Source organism: Plectropomus leopardus, chromosome 22 (assembly GCF_008729295.1).
Source record: "Plectropomus leopardus isolate mb chromosome 22, YSFRI_Pleo_2.0, whole genome shotgun sequence".
NCBI lineage: Eukaryota > Metazoa > Chordata > Actinopteri > Perciformes > Serranidae > Plectropomus > Plectropomus leopardus.
Window position 1 is genome coordinate 1887725 of NC_056484.1, and position 26486 is coordinate 1914210.

Here is a 26486-nt window from a genome sequence, read left to right on the forward strand (position 1 = left end):
ACACAAAAACAAAAGAAGGCAAAATTGTGCAGGTGGGATTAAGATTATAGAGAATCTAACCTCAATAAGTATTTATAAACAAATGCAAAAGTCATATGATCAGAACAGTAAATTAACAAGTTTCTAAAACAAGCAAAAATAAACAAGAATTAACAAAAAAAAACTTCTGCAGAAAACTTTTCTTAAAACCAATTTAAGGCTTTAGACAAACAATTAGCTTATGTGTCAGCGAACTCAACATGTTTAATTTTACTTTTTTCTCACTAATCACCGTAATCATTTATTTATTTATTTTAACTGCATCAAAAATACAAAATATACTTTAATTTCGGCTGTTTTAATTTTCCAAATGACCATTTTACTGATGTTTACATGTATATATATAAAATAATAATAATCCATTTTATTTATACAGTGCTTTTTACAATACTCAAAAGTTAATTATAATCAGTAAAACATATCAAATAAATAATAGTAACATCAGTTAAAGCAAGAGCGACAAGCAACTCAAGCAAACTCTTTCTAACTTTTACCTCTGAGATGTAGTACAGTATATATATATATATATATATATATATATATATATATATATTAAATTCTTTCTTTTTTTTTCTCTTTTTCGTATTTTCAGGTAATTTTATTTAAACTTTAAAAGGTGTATTTATAGAGGGGCGTGTCCTCCGGATGCAGCTGGATTTGCCCGCCAGTCAGCGCTCAGGGCTGGCTCCGCCCCCGCGGTGGTGATGTTGCCTGCTGCAGTTGCTGCTCTGTAATTCAAAGTCAACTTTTCACCGAGCAACATCTCCGGAGAGCCGAGCCAAAAACACCCAACTTCTGTATCCGAGCAGGAGCTCCGTTTGTCGGATATAAAGTGCTCATTGGAGCCGTTAAAAGCGGGACCGGAGATACAGACGGTTTCTTTTTTCTGTGCCATGTTTTTCTGACGGATTATTTGATGAAGCCTTCACCTGCAGGTAAGCTCGTTTTAATGACACTTGACATTCCTGCGGCTGCAGCTCCGCCCGGAGACAAACATTTCTGCAGGTTATTTAAAAATAACACACGTTTTCTCCAACTTAACGCCCAAACCGACAACTAATCAATATATTCTCGTTATATCAGCCGTCTCATTGCTCTGAATTAACCGAAAATGCAAATGCAAACCGAAGCAACTTGATCTGCTCCTGAGAAAGGTGGCCCTTCGGTTCAGCAACACCCGCACCGAATCCCATTAAAGATTTTGGATTAAACGATTTATCAGATCTTAACATTCAATTAAACACGGAAAAACATATGCAAACAAAACACCGGGAGGATTTCTAAATTTCGGCATACATCTAACAAACAAAACTGCGACCTAGTAATTTAAATTTAACTTTTATCACCGATTCCCCTGTTATTCCTCGCGCATTCTTAAAGAAAATGAACTACAGCAGTAGAAGGGGATTGCGAGGAGTTTGGCGTTTTACAAAGCATTTTATTTAAAATTTAGAGTTTAACAGTTGATACAGTGTATGCCGAAATTACCAGAAGATCTCAGACTAGCTTGTGATGATTATTTTAGATGTTTATCTGGGTTTATGCTTAATGACACTAAAGTATACCCTAAATTAGCAACATTTTAAACGGACTTTGGTAGACTTTGTAATGTGAGACAAATGAAGGTGAAGGGCAGCTCCACGCTCTGCACGCTGACCCGCAATGTGTCTGATAAAGACAAAAACACCTGAATCCACCTGGATAAAAGACAAAAACAGGCTACCCGAGCCGTGCTAACGGACAAGTGTGTGTGTCTTAGCCCCGCAACAGGCGGTCTGTCCCCGGCTGTGTGTCCGGGGCTGCCCGCTGTGTGTCGGAGCCCTTTTGTTTGGCTTGGCCTGAATTGTAGCCCGGTTGCCAGGGATGACAGAGATAGCACGGGTCCGCATTGTTCCCCGCCGGGGTTACCGGAAGGTCTCCGCGGTAGTATTTTATCTTCTTTTGTGTTTTTTTAAAACAAACGGTTCCTGTTATCTTTAACCGCGGGTTTAAGCTAGCAGCTCACCTGGTTTTAGCGGGAAAAAACAAAACACAGGAATGTCATTTAGTTTATTTTTTTTTGTTTTCCATTAAAGCTGACCCATAATTAATGTTTGACCTGTATTAATAAATGTTTTAGGGTGAAATAAATCATTAATATGTTTCTGAAGGACAGGTGTGTGAACCGTTAATGGACGTTAATAAGCAGCAATTCAATAGTTAAAAGTCACAGAAAACATGTTTATGATGTAAAAGGTGTATTTTAGCGATGCTCCACGTGCTTTGCTTGGGGGTCACTTTTTGTTTCTAGGATGTTAGCACGATTTTTGTATTTTAGGACATTTCTAGGATTTAGGTTGTTTCTAAGGTTTTAAGACGTTTCTGCGATATCATGACATTCCTCTGATTTCAGGGATTTTTTGCACATTTCTAGGATTTTAAGACATTTTCAGGATTTTAGAACAATTCAAGCATTGGAGCGTGTTTCTAGGATTTTAGCACGACTCTAGGATTTCAGAGCATTTCCAGGATTTCAGGTGTTTCTAGGATTTTAGGTGTTTCTAGGATTTTAGGACATTTCTAGGATTTTAGGACATTTCTAAGATTTGAACACATTTCTTGGATTTTAGGACATTTCTAAGATTTTAGCATGTTTCTTGGATTTTAGCACGACTCTAGGATTTCAGAGCATTTCCAGGATTTCAGGTGTTTCTAGGATTTTAGGACATTTCTAGGATTTTAGGACATTTCTAGGATTTTAGGACATTTCTAGGATTTTAGCACGTTTTTAGGATTTCAGGGTGTTTTTATGATATTGGGACATTTCTAGGATTTTAACATGTTTCGAGGATTTTAAGAAATAACCAGAATTTTAGGTCGTTTCTAGGTTTTTAGCATGTTTCTTGGATGTTTTGGATGTTTCCGGATTTTAGGACGTTTCTAGGATTTAAGGACATTAGGGTCTTAACTAGGACCTCTGTTGGGGGTGTGGGGGATCCTCCATTGGCTCTTTTTTTGATCAACAAGCTCTATTTTGGTGCTGTTTTATGCGCTCTGACACCTTATGTTTATATAAAGATATGTATATTTTGTCAAAGGGAGAGTTCACTGTCGATGTTTCGAAACACGAACATCTTCGACTCTTCAGATATGTTTTTTATTAAAATGAGCTTCTGTTGAATTTTGGGATGTTTTGGATGGAAATCAGCGAGTTAAATTTTGAGTGAATTTTAGTCTTGAATTTTGGGCCTTCTCTGCTCCCCTCCTTGTTGGGCGTGATATTCCTTGAACGCTGCGCTGTAAGCTCGCCGCTGGCTGTTTTTCTGTGGAGGTCAAAGGTCACCAGGCTCTTGGGCAGCTCCACGTGCTGATGCAGAACACTTGAAGGACCTTTGAGCTCAGCGCTGTTGTGTAATCCGAACGGTTTTCTGCTGCTTTGTCCCGTTTTAAGAGCATCCTGTTTGAGTCAGATAGCGAGGGATTAAAGTCCACATCTGGTCCCGGATCTGGTTTCTGTTGGGACTCTGGTCTTTGTGGGAAACATCCCTCCAGCTGTTTACCTCCAGAGGGGCTGACAGAGACTATTTCGGGATGTTTCCCAGGCCTGGAGGTCTCTGCTGGGGCACTTTTTACTTTCTAAACATCCAGCGATGAAGGATGTTGTTTATTTAACTCAGAATAATCTGCAGGGAAAAATACTTCAAGTCAAAGATCTGTTTACAAAATTCAACCAAGAAACAGGAAACATTTTTCTTAAATTATGTTTTAAAAGGAATTTATTCAGCTTAGGGCTGTCGAGATGAAGCCCGCCGATATTGGTGATTACGTGATATTTAGCCTTCAAGTTAAATATTGATTTAATGTTAATAATTCACATTATGTTGTGTTTATAATCCATTGCTCCTAAAATAATCTGTTTCTTTCCATTCTCACTTTGCCATCCTAACACCAGCTGTTTGCCTTTTCCATGAAGTGTAATTGCTCTTTTCTGTAAGATTTTGTACAGTTATGTTTCAGATTTTAATTTGATCTCAATGGCCAAAAAAGAGTCAAAATGCACAATAAACAAAGTTAAGGATGAATTTGACAATTGTAATTATTATTATTATTATTATTATTAATTTTATCATTGACTTTTGTCTGCAGGGTTTGTCAGTAAAGCAGGAGACGTTTGTGTCCTTTTTCTAAAAGTTTTTGGACAAATTTCCCAACTTCCATGTTCAATTTTGTGCTAATACTAATACAATACTGCAGTACTTTTACTCTTACTTCTACTACTACTACTATTACAACTCAACATTAAAGTTTAAATGCATCATCAACAAACTTTGACAAATCTTGCAAAATCTCCAACTAAAATAATTTAAGTAAACAATCAGAGAAAAAAAACGAATCGGTCTTATTTTTTAAAACACGTTGTTGTTTTGTAGGTTTTCGGATTGTTTGGTCCGTAAACGTCCGTCACAGTTTCCCTGTGACCTGCTGATGTTGTTAATGTCGCTGACTGTTGCCGGGGCGTCTCCGGGGAAAGCCCGTACTGTTTGTGTGTCGTCGGTCGCCGTGGCGACGGGGTGATGTAACTGTACCTGCCAGGTGCTGCTGTGATGTGATGTGTTGTTGGAGGAGGAGGATTATGGGAAACAGGAAACTGGAGCTGATCAGTTTTTTTGGGAGATTGACGGGAGTCGAGTTTCACGTTTACATTAAGTGAGGATGTAAAACGGCGGGATGTCGTCACGTTTATTGATCCATCAGAGGTGGACTGATCACTGTACAGGGTCGTAGATTTCAGAAATATCAGTCCGAGTAAACTCTTTTTTTTAACCCTTTAAAACCTAGTTCAGCACCAGTTTTTTATAATGCGTTACTTCACCACTCACAAACTATTTCTCCTTGCTTCTTCAAAATCGAAGAAAATTGGTCTGATTTCTTTTAAAGGCACATAGAAAAAGGAAATTACCAACTTTGCAAGAAATGTCCTACAATTTGCAAAAAAAAAGCAAAATGTGAAAAAATGACCTGAAAATTAGGTTTAAGAAACTATTTTTTTAATTATTATAATTATAGATTTAAAATTATGTTAAAGAAAAAAAAATACAGATTTTTTTTTTAATTTTCTGCACTTTTTGGGTAATTTTCTGCACTTTTTAATTTTTTTTTTTTTAAAACTTTTTTTTAGTGTATTTTCAGGTAATTTTCTTAATTTCTTTCTATTTTTGGGTGAATGTGTTGCCCATGTGTTGTCTCAATACACAACATGCAAAACAGATTTTCCTTTTGGTGATCACAGTCTGGGATCTGTCAGTGATCAGCAGCTACATTAACTGTGACAGGTCACCTGGTGGAAATATCATGTATTTCCTCCATATGCCAAATCTGGTCAAAATGAGAAATGGCCCAAAACTTTCAAGAAATTAGTAAATTGTGACAAGATTTTTTTCTAAAGGGTGGATTATAAGAAAATTATCAAAAAAGAAAAAACTGTACTGAAAACTATATTTATATTTATAATAATCAATTATAATTATCTATAATCATACTACAGAAAAAAAGATCCTTTCAATTTTCCAGACCCTTTTCCTGTTTTTTTTGGGCATGTTTTCAGGTAATTTTCTTTTATAATTTTCTTTAACCTTTTTTGACTTTTGAGCCTTCAAAATATTAATAAAATATGACTACACCGCAGACGATAATTTAACTTAATGATGTTCAATCATTTATTTTTTAAAGGACATTAAAGTCAAACTACATCTCAAGTTTTGATTTAAAAAAAATTGCATTTTGAGCCGTAAAGGTGCATATGAACAAATACTAATTACATTTAACAACAACAAAACAAAGGAAAAAAAAGAAAGAACATAAAATTGAACAAAATTTGTGTAAAATTTAAAAAAATGAAATCATTATGTATTTTTTCTGTAATAATGTAATTATAATATTTTTTTATTGTGGATTTTTTTTGCTTTTTCATTTGATAATTTTGTAGTGATCCCCCTCTTTTAAAGGGTCGGTTTCTTGTCCCCTTTTACAGATTTATTGCAGTCGGCGCTGCGTTTCTTGTTCAGTGGCTTGTTGTTGTTTTCTCGGAGTTTTGGAAAGAAACCCAATATTATATCTCGTGTTTATTGGTGTATTATTTGTGTAATACCGTTTCTAGATTCACGTAATTGATTTTAACTTCCTGAAAACTGTCATAAAGTTGCTTTATCGCTGTTTAAGATCAAACTTTATTGATCCTGCAGAGCGAGGCGGGCGTTGTCTGTAATAAAAACTAAAAATAACTCAGGAAGCAAAGCTTTTATAACCAGTTGAACGTAGGAAACGCAGTAATCAGTCTGAAGTTGACGAGCTTGAAGGTGTCCTCTCCGCCACCTGTCAGCCAGCCTCTAAGCCCCGCCCCCTAACCCTCCGTAATGACTCATTAATTAGCGGCTTAAAGTCGTCGACAACAAGCTGCTGCAGCAAATCCAGCAGGTCCTGCAGAGACCTGGATCCTCAGTAATCTGCCACACATGAAGCACGGAGACTCTAACACTGCTGTCCGACTGTCTGTCTGTGAGGACTCTCTCAAACTGTGTTCACCTGCGGACGTCTCGCACAGGTAAGACCTCTGCGCGCTCATCTGTGGCAGTTCAGGGTCGCTCTGTGAGTCAAGGAATTTACTGGATTATTTTTAATTATTCTGCATTTTTTAAACGAGAAGTCGCAGTTTTCCGATACTGACAGACAACGTAAAAAAAAAAAAGAATGCATGTAAAATAATCCATAAATTAAAAGCAATAAATCAGAGTAAAAATGAATAAAAAATACACAGTTCTTAAATATGTAGAAAAATAGATGTTCCATGTTAAAATTAAATGGAAACAGCTAAATATCAAGGTAAAAATGACATAAAACATTCACCATTTCCACAGTTAACATTCAGAATTTGACGATGTGTGTTTTTATGAGCTTATGGGATGCTTCTGAAATGCATCTCTGAAATTGTAGGAATTGTCTGTTGTGGCCGTAATCAGCCTTTGCAGCTGTTTTGTGGATATCTGCACTCTACTATGTGCACTGTTTATTTATTTATTTATTTTTTAAATTTTAATTTGTTTTTGGGCATTTTGCCTTTATTGCATATAGGACAGCTTTGGGGTGATGGGGTACCCGCTCTACCCGCTGGGCCACTGGGTGCCCCGGTGTGAATAGTTTTGATTTAAAAACGGTTCACAGGGCAAGTATTTTGCAATTTTCCTCTTTTCCTGAACAACCTATGGTCCAAAATTAACAAGAAATTAGTTAAAAGTTTCAAGAAAATTACCTGAAAATAAGCAACAAAAAAAAAACCCCCCCAAAAAAGCAGAAAAAGAAAGAAAAATAACATTTTATGTATATTTTTTTCTTGTAACATCATTTTAAGTATATAATTAAAATAGTAAGTGGGTATTTTTCCCGAGTTTTTTTTATAATTTTCTAATAATCCCCACCCCCCTTCAAACACATTTTATACGTCAATTTCTTCCTCACCTTTGACTAATTTCTTGCAATTTGTGGAACATTTTTTGCCAAGTTTGCCTTTCCTTCTTTCTTTATGTTTTTGAAAGAAATCAAACAATTTTGCTCAGTTTTCAGAGGGTCAAATGGCTTGTGAGAGGCGTCTGAACTCCTGAAAAAAACTACAAATATCTCTATTTGTGTAGACGGGGCTCTAATGTGGGAGACGTGTTCTGGTTTTAATGGGCGTAAACCAGTGGAAGTCTTCACTGCAGTCACGTCGTCAGTGTGGATGAAGTTCAGGATGACCCGTTTGGCTCGACTCCAGACTTCACAGTTATTTTTAGTTTTACAGTTACTGCCGATCTGAATCAGAGTTGTAAACGCTGTTGTTTGGCTCCCGGCCCGATTTCTTTGTAGTGACACATGAATCTGTGTCGGTCAATGACGGCACTTTGTCTTTATTGGGCAGCTCTTCTTCTCTGTGTATAAACCAGCACAATAATTTACTCGGAAACTAAACTTCTGTTTATCTCTAAACTTCAGTTCCAGTAAGTCGTAATTTTAGTTTCGGCCTTTAAAGAACAGCAAAGTTTATTTGGAACATTTTTCTTTAAAAAGGGCAGAAAATGACCTGCAGCGTTTTAAAGCGGTAGTACAATATTTAGATGAATTCTCGTCTTTATTTTTTCTGTTAGGTGTTCAGATTAATATCATGTCTGTACATTGAATATGAAGCTGTTAAACTAAGCTTAACCCAAAGACCAGAAACAGGTGGAAACAGGCTCTGTCCAAAGGTCACAAAATCTGCCTACCAGCCCATCTAAAGATTACCGATTATCATGATATTTTTGCTTAATTCAAACAAAACTGAAGTGTAAAGACATCTGTTTTGTGGTTTTATGTGCTGTTGTTTTGTTGTGCTTTTGCAATATGGTGCTATTTACAAGCCAAGCGCAGGTGATGGTAAGCAAACACCACTGCGGCTATGCTCATGTTTTTCTTTTTTCTTTTCCTCGGGAATGAAAAGGGCTAAAAGGGCTAGTCAGTATGGCTTTAAAATAATATCATTATATTTATAGACTATATAGCGATATATATCTTGAAATCTCCTAAACTACTAAAATACAAATTATGAAATGAACTACAGTTGCAAATAAAGTAGTCACTGCCATAAAGTAGTTTCATAAACTACTGTTAAAAAACTTTAATGGTAAATAAAGTGTAAAGTTAAATAAAGTACTGTTATAGTAATAAGTAAATAATTTTGAAGGACTCAGCTTGTCTCAGGCCAGATGTGTTGATGTTTTTGCTGTTTTAGCAGAAAGTTAAACTGTATCTGTGGTATGAGGATTCATCGACTGTGAGGTGGAAACAAACTAACAGCTCTCACTTCATAAATTTATAGTATTTGCAAATTGCAGTAGTGCTTCATGGTCACAAAATTTGAGTCAACAGTGTAGGTCTGGAGCTCTGCAAAAGCCCTGATTTGTGTGTGTGTCTGTAAGAGGCGGAGAGCCGTAGGAGACAGAGGGAAAAACGAAACACCGAAGCGGGTCTCATACTGGTGGCTACAAAAACAAGACAATTTATACTCGATGTTCGGGATGATGTCTTTTATGCATCGCCAGGGAACAAGCCACGATACATCGAGTATATTTGTATATTCACCTTTTTTTTCCTTTTTTTGTGTGTTTTTGCTAATTTTCAGGTAATTTTCTTGTACTTTTCACTAATAACTTGCAAATTTTGGGCATTTTTTTGTAAAGTTCCATGTTTTGAAAGAGATTAAGCCAGTTTGCTGAGGTTTCAAGGGGTTAATCACTGCTGGGCAACTTCCCCTTACCGTAACAACATCGTTTGTGTTTGTTCCCTGTTATTTATGACAAAAAAAACAACTAAAATTGCAGATTTTGTACACTGAAAATTGCGCCTCCTTTTAAATTGGAATTTTATTTATTGATTTATTTTGAAAGATTTATTTGTACATCCACAATATTCATGACAAAATAAAACATTTGGCAACACACACTCAGGAATTCAGGGATTTTGTTATCGGCATTAAATATACTGTACAAAGATTTCACACTGCACACACACAGAAAATGTGTAAACTGTGATGCAAAATATTTAAATAACAATCGAATTAACGTCACATTTACTCCAAATATGAAAAAATTGGCTCATCCTCAGTACCTTCATATCTGACCGACTTAAATTCAATATAAATAAACATGTATCATATATAAGTACTTGAATAATCTATCGAATACACTCATTACAAATGAATCTCTCAGGTGTGGCCCATAAACAATATTCCACAGGTGATCACACTAGTAAAGAAGTAAAGAGGCTGTATGTATGACATCAGCAGTTTGAGGATTATTATGGATTATTATTGTTATTATTAGCCTTCTTTAACGTGCAGTCCCTTTAACGCTCTTTAAAGACGGACTCTGAGGATGAACGCGTGATCGCACAGTTTGACGGTGAAACATGTGCTGCAGAGTCCAGTGTCACAGCTGCAGGATTACAGTCGATAGCAGCGCTGATGGATATGGATTAAAACACAGCCAGAGGTGACGAAACTCTGCCTGTAATCTAAATAAATCAAACTCAGCAGCTGTAATGGATCTCATCCCAGTTTGTAGTGTTGTGGCGATGATCCCACATAAACAATATACAAGTCATAACCTTTTTAAGTCAGGATTTGGTTAGCGTAGCTTAGCGTAAAGACTGGAAGCAGGTGAAAATGTTAGCTCCAATAAAAGAGAAGAAAGTGTTTGGACAGTAAAAATCATCTGTGGTCGAACTGGCTGATACGACAATAAATAATATCCATATTTTTAGGGTTTGCAGCATTTGGGGCGGGGCAATATAAAGATTCTTCTTAAATATTATACATATTTATATATCCTGATATGGAATAAATTAGTACATTTTTGTGTTTTTTTTTAACTAGTTTTAAAGGCTTCATTACTGTAAAGTGATGTACTTTTCTTAATTTATCAGGCAGCTGTACTTGTTTTAATACTAAATTTTGTAAGTCATCCGTACAATATTGTCACATCAAAGAGGAAATTTTTGTAAAATGTTCGATTCTGTCTCCCAGTTCCAGCAATAAAGTAATAAAATAATTAAGTGCTTTTTAGGAGATTTAAAAAATATCGAGATATATAGTATATTGTGTATGGAGATATAGCCTAGTCCAGTTCTTACTGTAATGCTTGGTGTATATATGAGTACTGCAATACTATGCGGTCTGGTTTTACTCTCTTTTTTAAGAGGAGGCTGCAGCTTGAATGTAGTGTTTTCAGGGATGGAACATTTTCATGGTGCTGCTACTTTGAGCAACAGTCGTGTTTTTTGGCGTGTTTTGCAGATGATGGCAGTCTGTGGTTTCACGAATGTTCCCCTCAAAACGAACCACCTTCAGATGATCTCCCGTTCGAACTGAAGTGAATTAAGCACAATGATTGATGTCAGATAGTCAGAGCTGGTAGAAATTTGCTTTCTGCCATTATGGTTGTTGCTCTGCGGACTTTTTAATGCTCTGCAGCCGTGACCGAAGGCGTTATGTTTTTGGGTTGTCTGTTTGTCCGTCACGTTCTTTTAAACTCGATATCTCAAGATATTTCTTCAAATTTTGTGCAAGCGTTCACTTTATGTCCAGGATGAACTGATTAGTGTTTGGTGGTCAAAGGTCAAGGTCACTGTGATCCTGTACATCCAATTTTCATGAATGCGATATCTCATAACAACTAGAAAAATTTGTTCAATTTTGGCACTAACATCCACTTTATGTCAAAGATGTAGTGATTAAAATTTGGTGGTCAAAGCTCAAGGTCACTGTGACCCTGCAAGTCTCATTTTCATGAACATGATATCTCAAGAACACCTTCAGGAAATTTCTTCAAATTTGGCACAAACGTCCACTTTATGTCATTATGAACCGATTCATATTTGGTGGTCGTAAGTCAACACTGTGACCCTGCATCTCCCATTTTTGTGAACATGATATCTCAAGAACACCTTCAGGAAATTTCTTCAAATTTGGCACAAACGTCCACTTGGACTCTACAATCAACTGATTCCATTTCGGCGGCCAAAGGTCAATGTGGGGGATGTGTCTAATTCTAGATAACGAGATAGCTCAAGAAGGCCTTGAGGGAATTTCCTCAAATTTGACCCAAAGGTCCATTTGGACATATCGTTTGGTAAAGTGTCCTCTGTGTCACTGTAAAGTGTCCTCTGTGGGACAGTGAAGTGTCCTCTGTATGTAGGTTAGATTGAGCTATATGAGAAGCAGCTCCCAGCAGATCTGTGTGGCCTCGATCCTGTCGGGGAGTCAGAGGATAATGAATCAATCCTCGCAGCAGAAGCTGCTCTCATTATGACTGAGCTGTTAAATACAATCAGAAAATCAGAACAAATGTTTCACACATTTTTTTTACCACAATATTAATAAAAAAATAAAGAGATTATTTGAATTGACTTTAAAAAAACGGACCTGGTTATTTAGCGCTGTTAAGATATAAAGAAGGCTTTTATTTTGCATTATTGTAAAAATGTGTTTGTGCCTGAGAATTGAGTGTGAAAATAATGATTGTCGTAATTCATTTTTTCCCTGAAGTTAAATTAGAAAATATAGATGAACTTTTAAAATTAAAAAATAAAAAATAATAAGTAAATTACAAGTAAAAATTGTTTTAGGATTATAATTGGACTAGAAAAGTTTCTGACTTAATTCTAAGAACTTGGAGAAAAATGGACTTTTTCGAGATATTATTAAATGATAGTAAAAACTAAAAAAAAAAAAAACATTTTTGACAAATTGTTTTGCGCTAGGGTAAGAAAATAATAATATAATAAAAGTCATTAATATAGCTACACTTTTAAAATTCATGGTTGATTTTTTTTCCAGATTAAAGTAGAGATTTTAAAGAATTTGTGTTTATGTCAGAGAATAATTTGAGAATAAAATGATTAAAAAAAGGATTTTCTTATAGTTTTGGAAGTCAGTGAAAACACTTTAGTGTTACTGCCATCATGGATTTACTGCAGTTTTCTTTTTCAACAGTAAGAAGGTCGGGATTGTGTGTGTGTGTGTGTGTGTGTGTGTGTGTGTGTGTGTGTGTGTGTGTGTGTGTGTGTGTGTGTGTGTGTGTGTGTGTGTGATGTAAATCTTCTCAATAATCCTCTTAACTTTCCTCTGTGTGAGACGCTCACAGACTCTGATGCTGCTTTGTTTCTCAGATCTGAAGACGATCAAACACGTTTCATTTCAGGCAGAAAACCGAATTTTCTGTGTTTCAGCCAATCAGGAGAGCTGATTATGGTTCTCAACAGCGTTATTTCAAAATAAGAGCACATAGATAGATGATAGAATTTCATCAGTATAATTTCATCCACGACTAAACTTAAAGAAACAGTTTTTCACTTTATTGATTTTCTCCTTTTAGATGAAAAACAGTTCAAAACACAAATATTTAATTTATTTTCACTAGGGCTCCCACATAGTCTTTTTAAGGTATTTCATTTATTATCTCGAAGAAATGTGTTCAGATAATTGGTATTAAACTCTCTGAAATCAGTTTTTCAGCAATCTTAAAAAATCGAAAACACGTTGGGTAGGATTTTTATGTTTTTTCTCTCTTGTTGAGCATTTTAAAATCTCAATAATTGGTAAATCTAATTCTTTTAAAAATTATATTATGAATGACTAGTATTGACATTGCATCAGAGTCAATCTCGATTATGTAAAATTGGTCTTATGTTTTACTGCAATTGTCATTTAAAGAAGGATTAAATCTAATTTGTTTCAAGCTGTAGAAACTGTAAATTAAAGGGGAAAAAAACTGAAAATTCTCAAAATTAGAATCATTTACACCTTTGCTTTGAAAGATTTATGAAATATTTGTCAGTTTTCGAAATACTTGCCAACTAATATTCTGTCAGTTATTTCAGCTCTAGTTTAGTCGTTTTTGTTGAATTTTTGTCCGCTGATGCTAAACGTGGAAAATGCAGCGTTTCTTCTTCTTCATTTATTTCATGTTTTTGGGGTGTAGTGGAGGTGACAGGACATGAATAATTTATTCAAAAGAAGAAGAAGAAGCTGTAACTGCAACATCAAGGTGTGAAAAATCAGTTTTAATTTGATCTTTTTTTATGAATAATTCGACTTTTCCACCTCAGACAAACCTAAAAACTCCGATATTTAGACGCTCTGATGTTTGCAGTGAAGGTTATAAGGTTTGAATTCTCAAATAAAAAGTCTTTGAGGCTGTAAACAAACGCAGACACGGCGGCTTCCTGTGGTTATAAAGTCATCAGAGGCCAAACAGAAGTCGGCGTGTCGCAGCGGTTCCTCCTTCACCGTCTGTTTGAACATCAGTTAGAGTTTAACAGCTGACCGTAATCCGATCCGTGACAGGAAGTGACACGTTTTCCACTTCAGTTCAGAGCGTTTGTTTGTTTTGGTGGCGTTGAGTTTGTTCTGCCTTTCAGAAAACGGGAACATTAACCCTTTAAAACTTGGATCGGTTTTTCTTGTGCTGCATTCAACAACTTTCACAAGTTATTTTTTACCGTTTGGAAACTGAGGCAATGACCAACTTGGCACGAAATGTCCCGCAAAATGCAAAAAATTAGTAAAAAAAATCATTTAATAATCAGTTAAATTACCTAAAAAATAGTTTTTCAAAAAGAGGAGGATTATTTTAAAACAAATCAAAGAAATAGAGAAAAATGTCCAGAAAACTATAGTTATAATTCATATGCACTTTGCAACTTTGTTTAAATAATTTCTATACAAATAAAGATTATTATTATTATTAAATTATATAATTGTAATAACTATATTTAAAATTATGTTACAGAAGAAATCTAATAAAATATATAAAACATTTTGGGTCATTTTCTTGTTTTTTGTTTTTTTTAAATTTCTTTCTTTTCTTTTTTTTGTTGCTTATTTTCAAGTAAATTTATTTTAACTTTATAAAGATTTTTTATGCAAATTATTGGGCCATATCTTATTAAGTTGCTTATTACCAGGAAATATGTTCATGTTTTGGATGTTTTCTGGGGAAAGGGCCACACTCGACTGATTTTATCGTCTTGATTTCATTCAGCATCTTCACTTTAGTTTCGGTGCAGCAGAGAAAACACAGTGATGTTTGTGATTTTGGTGCAGAATAATTGGGCTGTAACGTCAGTCCTCTCTGAAGCTTGTGTGAAGGTGATTACAGCCGTCGAAGATAAACAGTGTTATCGGTGAAAATGTAAACGTGCAGCATTCTTAGCTGCTGACTCGCTCTGAAGTGCACTCCTTTTTGGACACCTTGTTATTTTATTTAGGATTAATTTGAACCATTTAACTGTGAAAAAAAGTGTTTTTCTCTGCAGCATTGCTCCTCTGTGGTCAGTTATGTTGCTGAGTAACAGAAAGACTCAGACAGAGCAGGATGCTGATGAACAAGATGCATGTTTATCCTTCAAATTTAACATTTTTAATATTCGAACCGCAGCAGAAAATCAAATATTTTGTAAAGAAAATATTTTTTTCTTTAAAAATTAGAGTTAGAATTAATACAAAATACAGCCATTTAAAGTTGTACACCCCTCCCCTAACATCAAAATAAATAAATAAAATTAATTATTTGAATAATAATTTCCTCCCCATTTTGCACTATTTTTTGGGATAATATGCAGTACTGTGCAAAAGTACAAATACCCTAACAGAAACAAAATAGCTCAGACAGTCAGTATTGATCTGGGTGTGTTTTGAAAGCAAACGGCTGTAAATGCACTAGAAAATACGTTTAGTAAATCTCATATTGTCTGAACAGAGTAAAAGACACGCTGGGTGAAAAGGGAAGTCACATTAAATACTTTAGCCTTTTGAAGTCTGAAATATTTGCATTGTATACATATTTCCTGCATGTTTTGGTTGTATTTTAGTAAAGACAATACTAACAAAATATGTATGATCATTATAAACTCGCTAAAATAACAAAGTTTAAGATGGCCTTAGACTTTTGCAGAGCACTGTATTTTCAAAAAGCTATTATATAGTATTGAAAATGAATTCTAGACAATTATAGACGATGTCTGATCTCGAAAACTTGTGTGAAAATGCTGAACTGAAGGTGAAGTGGATTTAAAATCAGACATGAAGCAGCAGTTTAGATGACAGTAGTAGCCGTTACTGTCAGGTTTTGGTGTTTTCTGTTTTTACAAATGTCCCTTAAAAACTGTGTTAATGAAGAGACGTTAAATGAGTCGGTGTTGCGTGACGGAGCAGCGCGTCACCTGACTCCACCGCCTCCACCTTATCTGGGTGGATATTAAACTGCAGGGTAAACACGTCTCTGTTGGCTGTTCTCAGATCTGCATGTGAAGCAGCTCCGCAGTCTCCGTTAACTCGGCTCGGCGGTCCGCAGATGGTGGAGGGACTGCGTTACCGTGGAAACGCCTCACAGCCGGGCTTAGTGTATGTGCTGCTGCCACACCAAACACAGCTGTTTAGTCACGGCAACAGGCATTTCAATACCCGCGTTGTGATAATGTACATTATGCCGAATTTAAAACAACAGCAATTTATGCTTCTTTATTAGAATAGAGATTTTTAACCCTTTGAAACCTGGAGTGAAATCACTTTCCTTGTGCTGCTTTACGACACCTTTCACAAATATTTAAATCTTTATCGTGAGCAAATTGGTGCAAAATCTTTCAAAAACGTGACGAAAAAGGCAATGAGCAACTTGGTAACAAATGTTCCACAAATTGCAAGAAACTGGTAGATTTAGAAAATTGTTTTTTAGAAAGCTAAGGAAAAATGTTTATTAATTTTATTTGATTTAATTTTTAAGAATTTTTACAACCTTTTTTTTTTACTTTATTTTTAATTTAAGCTATTTATTTATGTATTTATTTATTTATATAACTTATTTAAATTTTCCAGTGTTTATTTTATTTTATTTTTGTTAATATTTTTGGTCGTTTCTTCTTGTTTGTCGCCTTCTTCTGGTGTTTTGAAAGAACTCAGACTATTAGCTTAGGTTTTTAAAGGGTTAAAATGCCAAAGACAACTCTGTGCAGGTTGTAGTGAAACAGGAAGTGCCTAAACTCTGACCTTTGACCGCTGTAGTCGTCATGGTAACAGGTGTGGGTTCCTGTGAATGATTTTCACTTAATTTCAGTTTTCAGAAGTTTTATTTCCTGAAACTGAACACGGTGACATCACCAGGGAGTGGGCGGGGCTTCGTGTGTTTGTCTGCTCGTTTTTGATGAATGTGATTGGAGGAGAGGTTAAAGGTCAAACTGAGGCTTTGTTGTGAGACGGGCAGAGAGATAAACGTGGTGTCTGTTGGAGGGCTGATAACCGCAGGAGGCTTGTTTTATTTTCAAAGGTCAGCTGGGAGGAAACATCAATAACGCTTTAAACTGAAAATCTGCACACAGAACAAACAACAGCCTGACGATTCATCTCTTCTCAGAGTCTGAAAACACGTTTAAAGTGTTTGCATGTTAGATTCGAATATTTCTTTTTACCAATATTTGTTTGTACTTTCTTTATTTATCGTTTTCTTTCTCTTATTTTCAGCGGCAGTTGTATGAAGACTTTTTAGCATTTTATTTTTGTTGTCATAGTAGATTATTGCGCTCTGCCTGGTGCTATATTTTAATTAATATATTAAAAAATTAAGTTTATTAGTAAATAAAGTTAATCCTAGAATAATATATATTTTTCCACTTGTTTCTGAAATAGGAGCTTTCGTGGTTTTTTCGATAAAGTTTCTGGAGGATCGTTTTTGTAATCAGCCTGGGCTCACTTCTCCCTGAGCGTGGCCTCACAGGTTTCCCTCTCAGAGCTGCAGATATTACCGACGCCTCCTCCTGCTGCTTGTTGTTATGGATACAGAGTCCAAAATGGAGTCCCAGCTGAATAAAACATGGAGTCCTGGGAAAAGTAATCACAGGTGGCGGCACTGTACATACAGCGTGAGCTCACACGCAGAGTCATAAATCAGCTCGGGGACTCTTTTGTGCGGAGGGCTTTTAATTTGAGCCCTGATGTGACATTTCCCCGCTGCTCCACAGGAAGGTTTTAATGATGCGTTAATGAGAGGCAGAGATGGGAACGCTCTTTGTTCCTGTTTTAACTCTCTGAGGAGGAACTCAGTGTCCCGCACTCAAACGAGGGTTTATATTTAACGTGAAGGCATGAAGCTGCTGATTTCTGCAGACCTACAGATAAAATGTTTCAGTGTTTTTGTTTTTTTAGTCTCATTGCACAGACTGAAATATCTCAAATATTGGTTGATATGACATTCACGTTCCCCTCAGGATGAACCGTCATAACGTTTTTGATCCTCTCACTCAACATTTTAATTTTACTTGATTTACAGCCAAATAGCTGCAGAACTGATAAAGTTCACATCAGCCTCAGCTGTATTTTGTGCGTTCTGCTTATTTATGCTTTTAAAATGTCTTTTAACCCTTTCAAACCTGGATGGTAGGGATGTAACGATGCATTGCGAGGTAGTTAAAAATCGATAAAAAAATATGTGAGATTCAAATCGGTGAGATGAAAAACGAACCGGGATACCCTTTTGAACAGCAGAGGGCGTAATCTACTTTTGACTTTGCTTGCTCGATGTGTCATGTCACTACGTGTTCAGCGTCCTACGTCATGTCCGAGACTAGAGACCTTATAACACTATGACAGTATAGTACATCCATCCTAGAGACAGCTCACTAATGTATATAAGACAAATCAAAGGCTCCTCGATATTGAAAAAAAAAAAGATGCTCCCTCCAGTTTCAAATCGGAGGTGTGGCGACATTCAAGCTTCCTTATGTCAGAAAGAAATAAAGGTGAGAAGATAACAGAAAAGACAAAAACAGTCTGCAAAGGGTGTTTAACTATACAAAAGTACAACTAACATGATGCAGCATGAGAGCCGGCATCATGGTGAGGCGCTCCGGTCAGCCCCGCCTACACACGTTACTGCTGAATGACGACTACACGGTCAAAAAAAACCCCAAAAAACTACACGGCCAAACCACACTGACGAGCTGCAACCCCAAACAAGCCAAAGAGAGAGCCTGACTTTTCACCCAACTTAGCTCTTCAAACTCGCCCTCTCTGATTTCCCCTTTTAGCAGATGCAAACTTTTCCACAGCAGCCTCCTCTGTCCCAAATGAAATGTTGTTTTTTTTTAACAGCAGGGGGCATTGTGCATGTCCAGAAATGCATTCATTGCATAGTTTGTGTTTTGCATTTATACCTCAGAAATAATAAGGGATCTTTAATTTGATATAGAAAAGAAGAGAAAATGCAGTATTTTGTATAATTTTTGTTTGAAATAATTAATAGAATATTTTTCAGTCATAATTTTTCTGAAATCTCATTTTGTATTTAAAAACTTACTCCCATGTTTCTGAAAGAAAAAATATGATTAATAAGGAAATTATTTTGTGTTTTTTCCTTAAAAAAATAAATTAGTTAGTTACGTGTTAACGGCTGTCAGGCTATCAAAAGCAAAACTAACTGAAAATGACATCTCTAATTCCTAATAAAGTTATTACGGTGTATTGACCGATAAAATTCTGTACTGTCTTTGCACTGAAACCTGACCAAATGAATTTATATAATACAGTTTTTATTCCTCTGAATACTGTCATTGTTTCTCTAAAGTAGCATGAGGTGTTTTTATGAGTTCAGCGTACGGTCAGATCTATAAATGAAGTCGTTAATGTCGTTAATAACGTCTTGTGTTCTTGTCATGCTTTAGAGCTCACAAACAAACTTTAGTTTTTCTCTGAATAAATGTGAGGCTGATGATGATGATGATGATGATGATGATGATGATGACTCATAATGACGATGACGTGTCTCCGTTGTGTTGCAGCTGACTGTCCACTGTGAAGCAGGATGAACGGATATGAAACTCCAGCTCTCGCCTCCGGCATCTTCGGCTCCTACAGCTCACAGATCAAGTCAGTATTTCACCAGTTTGCACGTCTGTAAAAATCTCAAATGTTTCTGACTTTCTGCAGAATTTTCAACAAGTAACAGATTTAGTCAAAAATCTGTTAAATGTTATATGCATTTATTTTTTCATTTTTTTCATTTTCATTGAAAGATTCACATTTACAACAATAACCGTATTATCAAAGCACATGGGAATGAATCTAAACAGAAGAATAAGAAAGAAAATTATAAAATACAAATAAAATACAGAAAATAAATAGATACAAATTCTAAATAATACAACATAACATTATAAATAATACATCATGAAAATCCCTTAAATTATTTTATAAATGCATAACGTAAAAGCACAAAAACCTATATTAAAATAAAATAAAATAAATACAATATAAAAATGTAAAATAGATATGACCTATATGTTCAAAACCATCTATTTGAACCCAAATTTGAGCCTTTCAGAAAAATGTAGGTGCTTTAAAGAAAATTAAGGGGTGATTAAAATGTTATTTTGTGTATTTTAAGGGGATTTTACATCTTGAAATGTCAAAATCTGTGAGGGAAACCCATTAACTTTTACATTAATTCATATGTGGTAAACCTGTTAAACACCTGAGCAAAGAATAATAATCGTTTAAAACCATATTAATTACCAACAGAAAATATAAAAATCCCTTAACCTCAATAACACCTTAAAATTGTCATTAATGGCAACTATATAAATTAATGTGTTATTTAAGGGGAAAGTTGTGTGTCTGTTAAATTTTACCAGATTTTTTTAAATTAAGGGCTTTTCAAATTTAGTGTTAACGTTCATGTTAAAGGACAAATTAAAGGATCTTTGGCAACTGAACACACTGAATTAGACAAAGGGTTTTTTATGTCTTTTTGGGCAAATTAAGGTTTAATAACGGTGTTTTACGGAGTTTAAAGCATGAAAAGATAAATATGGTTGCAGCTCATATTCTTTCTAAGAATACCTTGAATAATTTGAGGCTCATTAAGGAAAATTGAGGAGTGCTTAAAATGTTATTTTGTGTATTTCAAGAGGATTTTACCCCTCAAATGTCATAATCTAAAAGGAAAACCCATTTAAATAAACCCTTAGTATATAACAGTCCATTAAAGGCTCTATAAGATCCATTAAAATGGTAATTAAGGTCTTATTATGGTGTTTTACAGAGTTTAAAGCATGAAAAGATCAATATTGCTGCAGCTCAGTTTCTTTCTAAGAAAAACCTGAAATAAATATTTAATGGAAAGTGTAACTGAAGACGCTTCATGTCAGCGGCCACAGATGACCTTCATTTAACGTCTGCTGCGGCTTCGCACTGAACACGTGAGGTCACTCAGCCTGTAGGTCGGAGGTCACACCGAAAATAAATACCTTAAAGCGAGTTTAAGTGAAAAGTTTTAGCGTCAGGTGAAGGTGCAGCAGCTCAGACAGTTAAACAGGAAATATTAATTAATATTAGATAATAAGCGGCGCAGGAATAAAGCGGCACGTTGTCTGCAGCTGAGCGTCGGACTCAGTGAAACCGGAGCTTCGTCCTCTCTGACACTAATTGATCCACTTATTTAATCGGCCGTGCTAATTTCCCAAAGTTAATGTGGCTGCAGCCGGCAGACAATGAGGTCAGTGAACCAGAGAGCAGAGCAGGACCCGATCCAGGACCTGATCCAGGACCCGATCCAGGACCTGAACGACCCACGCAGCCTTAAAGGGGCAGCTCACCCCAGAATTAATCAAAGATATTTCTCCTCTTACCTGTAGTGCTGTGGTGCTCAAAATGCCAAAGAAATGCATTTGAAAAACCGTCCGTGTAGGAACGGTTTTATTTAAAAAAACATACAACAACATTTCTCACTCAAGAGCCTGAATCAAATTGAAAAATAAAAGTTATTGGAGTGCCTAACATTGATTTTAAAAAAGACAAAAATACAAAAAAAAATTATTTCAACTTGGCATTTAAAGGGATAAAATTCTCAAAATTAATGAATATTTGGTATTTATGATCGGGACTGATTTTGGTTAAAAAAAAAAAAAAAAGTAGAAAAATGTTAAATGTTTTTTATAGCCTGACTTTGAAGAGCTCATGATGTGTGCAGAGCGGTAAAAGTGTGAGAAAAAATAATGAATAAAAATCTGTGATTTTGCTAAACATTGACATGTCCCAGGCTCGGATAATAACAAACAGAAAAATCTACGTGGTACACTGAAATAATTCTTCTTTTTATTTTGAATCTAAAAACATCGTGGCATAATGACAAAAACCTGGCACTTAAATGTTGGTTAAAAAATAAAAGTAGAAAATCACATTAATGTCTAATATTTGGTTTTCAGAAATGCATTTTGTGCGCAGAGCGATAAGACAAATAAAAACACTGACTCTTTAATTTCTTGTTTTAAATCAAATCAGTAATTATGTTATATTTTGACATCGTATGAGATCAAAAAAATTACACATTTTTATAATTACATGATGATGTGATGTTTACGGACGTCACATCTTTGATAAACTGTCAGCTCTCCGTGTTTACGGTCGGTCGAGCTGAAGTCGTGCTGCTTCTCAGCGTCTCTCATCGTCAGCGTGAATCACTCCCGTTAATTATTGATCGTCTCATCGGGCGGAATAAACAACGTGTGAATGTGTGAAAATATCCAGTTTCACTTCGGTGACACACGAGCAGCCGTCCTGCTGCAGCCGCCTGCTGTCAGTTTGACAGGAAACATCACGAACTCACATGTTCAGACTGAAGCGTGACGGCGGTCTGAGGAGAGACAGGAAGTGACAAACACGTCAACAAAAACGGGATTATTTCACCAGAAAATAAACAGTCAACCTGACTGAATGTCCGCTTTGATGCAGAGAGGCTTTAAATAACACAAGTTGAGTAAAACAAAGTAAAAATACCAAAAATAATAAAGAATAATAACATTTCTGTATAAAAACATTTTTTTACCAAGAGGTTCCAGTTCAAACTCATCCTAAACGCACTCAGTGTTAGTTTTTCCTTTAGTTTTAAAGATTCAGAAAAGTTCATGAATTAAAATAAAATACTCATAGCTTAATTTTAAAAGGTGCATTTTGGTTAATATAGACGGTGGCATGTAAGTAAACCCCAGTAAAAAAAAAAGAAAAAATAATTAATACAATATCTGTTTAAAAGATAGAAAAAAAGCTAAGGAAAAACTATATTTCTAACTGAAATAATTAATAATTACTGTAATTCTATAAGCATCTTTTTCTGGTCTTTCTTTTTAAATGATTTTGAGGTAATTTTTTTGGGTGATTTCTTGCTAATGTGTCATTTCTTCTCAAGCTGCTCATGACCTTTTTCCCATGTTTTTGAGAGAAATCAAGCCAATTTACTCAGGTATCAAAGGGTTAAAATGACGTTGAAAAGGTCTTCAAAAGCATTAAATTTCAGTGTCCGAGGACAATCCTGCAAACCTAAAAAGGCCTCCTTCCTCCTCTTCCTCTTCCTCTGGGAAACACCTCTCAGTGTGAAACCCTCGGGTGTAAAACATCAGCGTTGTTGCCATGGTTACGTGCAGTTTAACACGTTTGAGGTTGTCCTGAAATAATCGGAGAGCGGGTGGTCTGTTCAGAGCGGAAACATGAGTCTGATTCAGTGATGTTGACTCGAAAACAAAATCTATAATGAAACGTAACTGTGCGTCTGCGTCCTCGGCTCTCAGTCACCTGTATGTGATTTATAATATGTAATAAATAATAAATGTAATATCCACACGTACTAACTGTTTCTATACGTGTCTTCCTCTCAGCGGCCATGGCTCTCCGTCTCCTGAGCCTCCGAAAAATAAAGCCAAGAAGTCCAGTGCCAAAGCTCTCTACGGTGAGTGCTGTTTTATTTTATTTTACTCTGCTGTCTTTTTGTCTTAAATTTGTTTGAATATATTTAGTATTAATAATCTGTAGCTGTAAAGTAACTACAGTTATCAAGTAAGAGTTGTGTAGTAAAAATACGACATTTCCCTCTGAGATGAAGTACAGTAGAAGTATAACAGTAGAAGTATAACATAAAGAACAAGGACCTCAAATTGAATTGGGGGTGCACAATATTGTTGATATCAGATATGTTAATATTTAACAACTCATCTGCCAGAAAACCTTTTTTATTTTTGTTTTTTGTAGTTGGAATTAACATCATATTTTTCCCGCTCCTGTTTTTTTCTGTTTTTATTTATTTATTTTTCAGAGTATTACATTCATTCATGACATTGCCATTTTTTGCTGTTAATTCCAGGAAGTTATAAAAGTTCACTCTAAACTAGATTTATGATTCTCTTAATTATATTTCAAATTATGTAAGAAAACAAAATAAAAAAAACATCCCTTTGAGCACTTTCTTGAGGCCTTTTTTTTGCGTATTTTCAGGTAATTTTCTTGTATTTTTTTACATATCTGTTGACATTTTTTAGTCCATTTCTTGAAAAGCTGCTCGTCGCCCTCCTTTGTTTTTGGAAGAAACCGAGCCTGTTTGTTCATGTATCAAAGGGTTAACTCTACAGCGCTACATACACCCACCTCACACCTGATTGGCTGCGCTGTTGTCTCTTTGGACCAATCAGAAACAAGCATTTCATGTGTTGGTGTTTTCCTCAGTCGATGGCTCATGATTCGTCTCTGATCGTTTCCTCGTAAACAGGACCGGATGAAATGTATTTCCTTCGCTCGTCCTCCAAACATAAAAAGAAAAGTCAAAGTGAGACGAGTGTCGGCTGTTTCTGTGTGTTTCTGCTGAAGCGACGTGGCTCTTATTTTTGCACTGAGAATTTGTGACAGTAAACATCACGGGCCCCGGGGCCAAAATGGTCCTGCTAAAAAAATTAAAAACTGGATTTCGAAGTAGATTCAAGACTTCTGGAACAAATTAAAAACTTTCAGTCATTGTTGTCTCCGTTTGTCATTGAGACACAAAAGCAAAAATAGGGACCAGGTTGAACAAAAAGTTCAAATTAAATTACAAAAATCGGCAAAGAGTTTCAGACCTGCTGCAGTAACGAGTTCGGTCCTCAGCACTCGTTTACAGAAGTTTTAATAATTTAAATAAAAGTAACACGACAAAGCAAGAATATTTTTGTAAACTGCAAAAATAAGAGCCGTGTTATTAAACGTTTCTTTAAATTCACACCAACATGTGGGACTCACACTAGAGTTTGGCAAAATTTAACAGAAATGATTTTGTCTGAGTATTTTTACATTTTTAAGTTGATGTTAATCACTGTTAAATAGAGCCGACCGATTTATCGATTAACCGGTATTATCGACCGATTTGAGCCTTTCACAGACATATCAGAGCATATCGGTGTATATTTTTTTCGATATGCTGCGATAAGAAAACTTTTTTACAGACCATATAATGCAGAAATGATGCTTTGGTGATCAGTAACTGACTGACACTGAACAGTACTGATGTTTATTTAGATATTTGTTTTATTTATTCTTTATTTTTGTTTGTGCGTAATGTTCAATAAGTAAATTCTTAAACAAAAGTTGTTTGTGTAAGACAGCAGCTTTCTGAGTACTTTTGCATGTCGGTGCAAAATCAGAGTCCACATAGAAATTATCTGTTTTCATTTCATTCATTTATCCAATTTTTTCACCATAAAATCGGTATTGGTCTCAAAAATCCCGTATCGGTCGGGCCCTGCTGTTAAAGTGCTGAAGTCCCACAGTGGTCAAACCTCTGCTGTGTGTGTGTGTGTGTGTGTGTGTGTGTATGAGTGTGTGTGTGTGTGTGTGTGTGAATCTAACTTTTTAACCCATTTTCAAGTGTGTCTCACATATTTGTTTGTTTTAAGGATTTCCGACCTCAGGAGAAGATTTCATGGAGCTCTTTTAGTCTCTAACGTCGGTATATCTAAGCTTCTTTAACGAGAAATAAAGTTTTGCAGCTGCCTGCTGAATAATAATCCTGCGTTTAAATATAAATATGATCAATACTGGACCAGTTTCAGTTTTAAAGATCTGTCAGGTCACCTCTTGAAATTCTGAAACTCTTAACTTACGAGTAATGACTAAATTTGATCACATAGGTCACTTAAATGTTTCCTCGGATAAATGGAGTCACAGCTTCTTTTCACAGAGTCTCAGTAAGTTTAATAAACTGGACGTTTTTAACCCTTCCACCGCCGCTTCCTCCCCCAACACCTCGGACCAAACCAACAAAACCACCTGTCAACCAAAACACCCTGATGTGTCATTTCAAGTCCATCTGAAACTAAAATTCATTCATTAATGTGACATTGTGCAGATCTGCTCTGCAAAAAGTATTTAATCTGCCCAAAAAACATCAACTGTGTTCTAATTTTGTAAATTAGAAAACGTTGTAAATAACATCGCCTGGCGCTGGTCTGCAGAAATCAATAACTGTCATTTCAGTTGGACTTTTATAAAAAGTGGATTTGTTTAAACTTGAATTCAAGTTTAACAGAATCACTTTTTGATTTTCTTTCCAGCTGTTTTTCTTCCTTTTTGTTTGTGTGTTTTTGTATTTTTCCCTCTGAAGCTCCTCAACTTTTCTCCTGTGAAACTCAAAATGCACCTCAATATTTATTCAGTCCTTCCAGGGAGCCCGAGAGTCAAATTTTAAATATAAAGAAAGTTTACAGATGCTCCGTTTCAGGAAAAAGTTAAAAAATCGTCAATCACTGTTCAGAAAAGCCGAAGATGACGTCATCTGATGTCTTGTTTTGTCCACAACCCAAAGATATCCACAAAGGAGGAAAGAAAAAATTCAAATTAAGAAGCTGGAATCAGAGAATTTGTAAATGTGCATCGCCATGAGTTTTCTTGTACTGCTCCACAAGCATTAAAACCTTTGAATTTTGAGTAAATTGATTTTTTTTTCTAAAACACAGGAAAAAAAGGCAATAAAAAACTTGGCATGAAATGTCTGGAAAATTGCAAAAAAAATCAGTAAAACTTGATGAAAGAAAGACCTGAAAAATAGCTATAAAAGAGA

General features: G+C 35.5%; 1 long non-coding RNA gene across 1 annotated transcript; it reads left to right on the plus strand.

Annotated features, from left to right (window-relative positions):
* The first annotated feature begins 795 nt into the window (after positions 1–795).
* LOC121961118 lies at positions 796–23354 on the plus strand. The gene is made up of 3 exons (XR_006107025.1): positions 796–974; positions 19414–19501; positions 23284–23354. It is a non-coding gene; the product is annotated as an uncharacterized LOC121961118 (long non-coding RNA).
* Positions 23355–26486: the final 3132 nt, after the last annotated feature.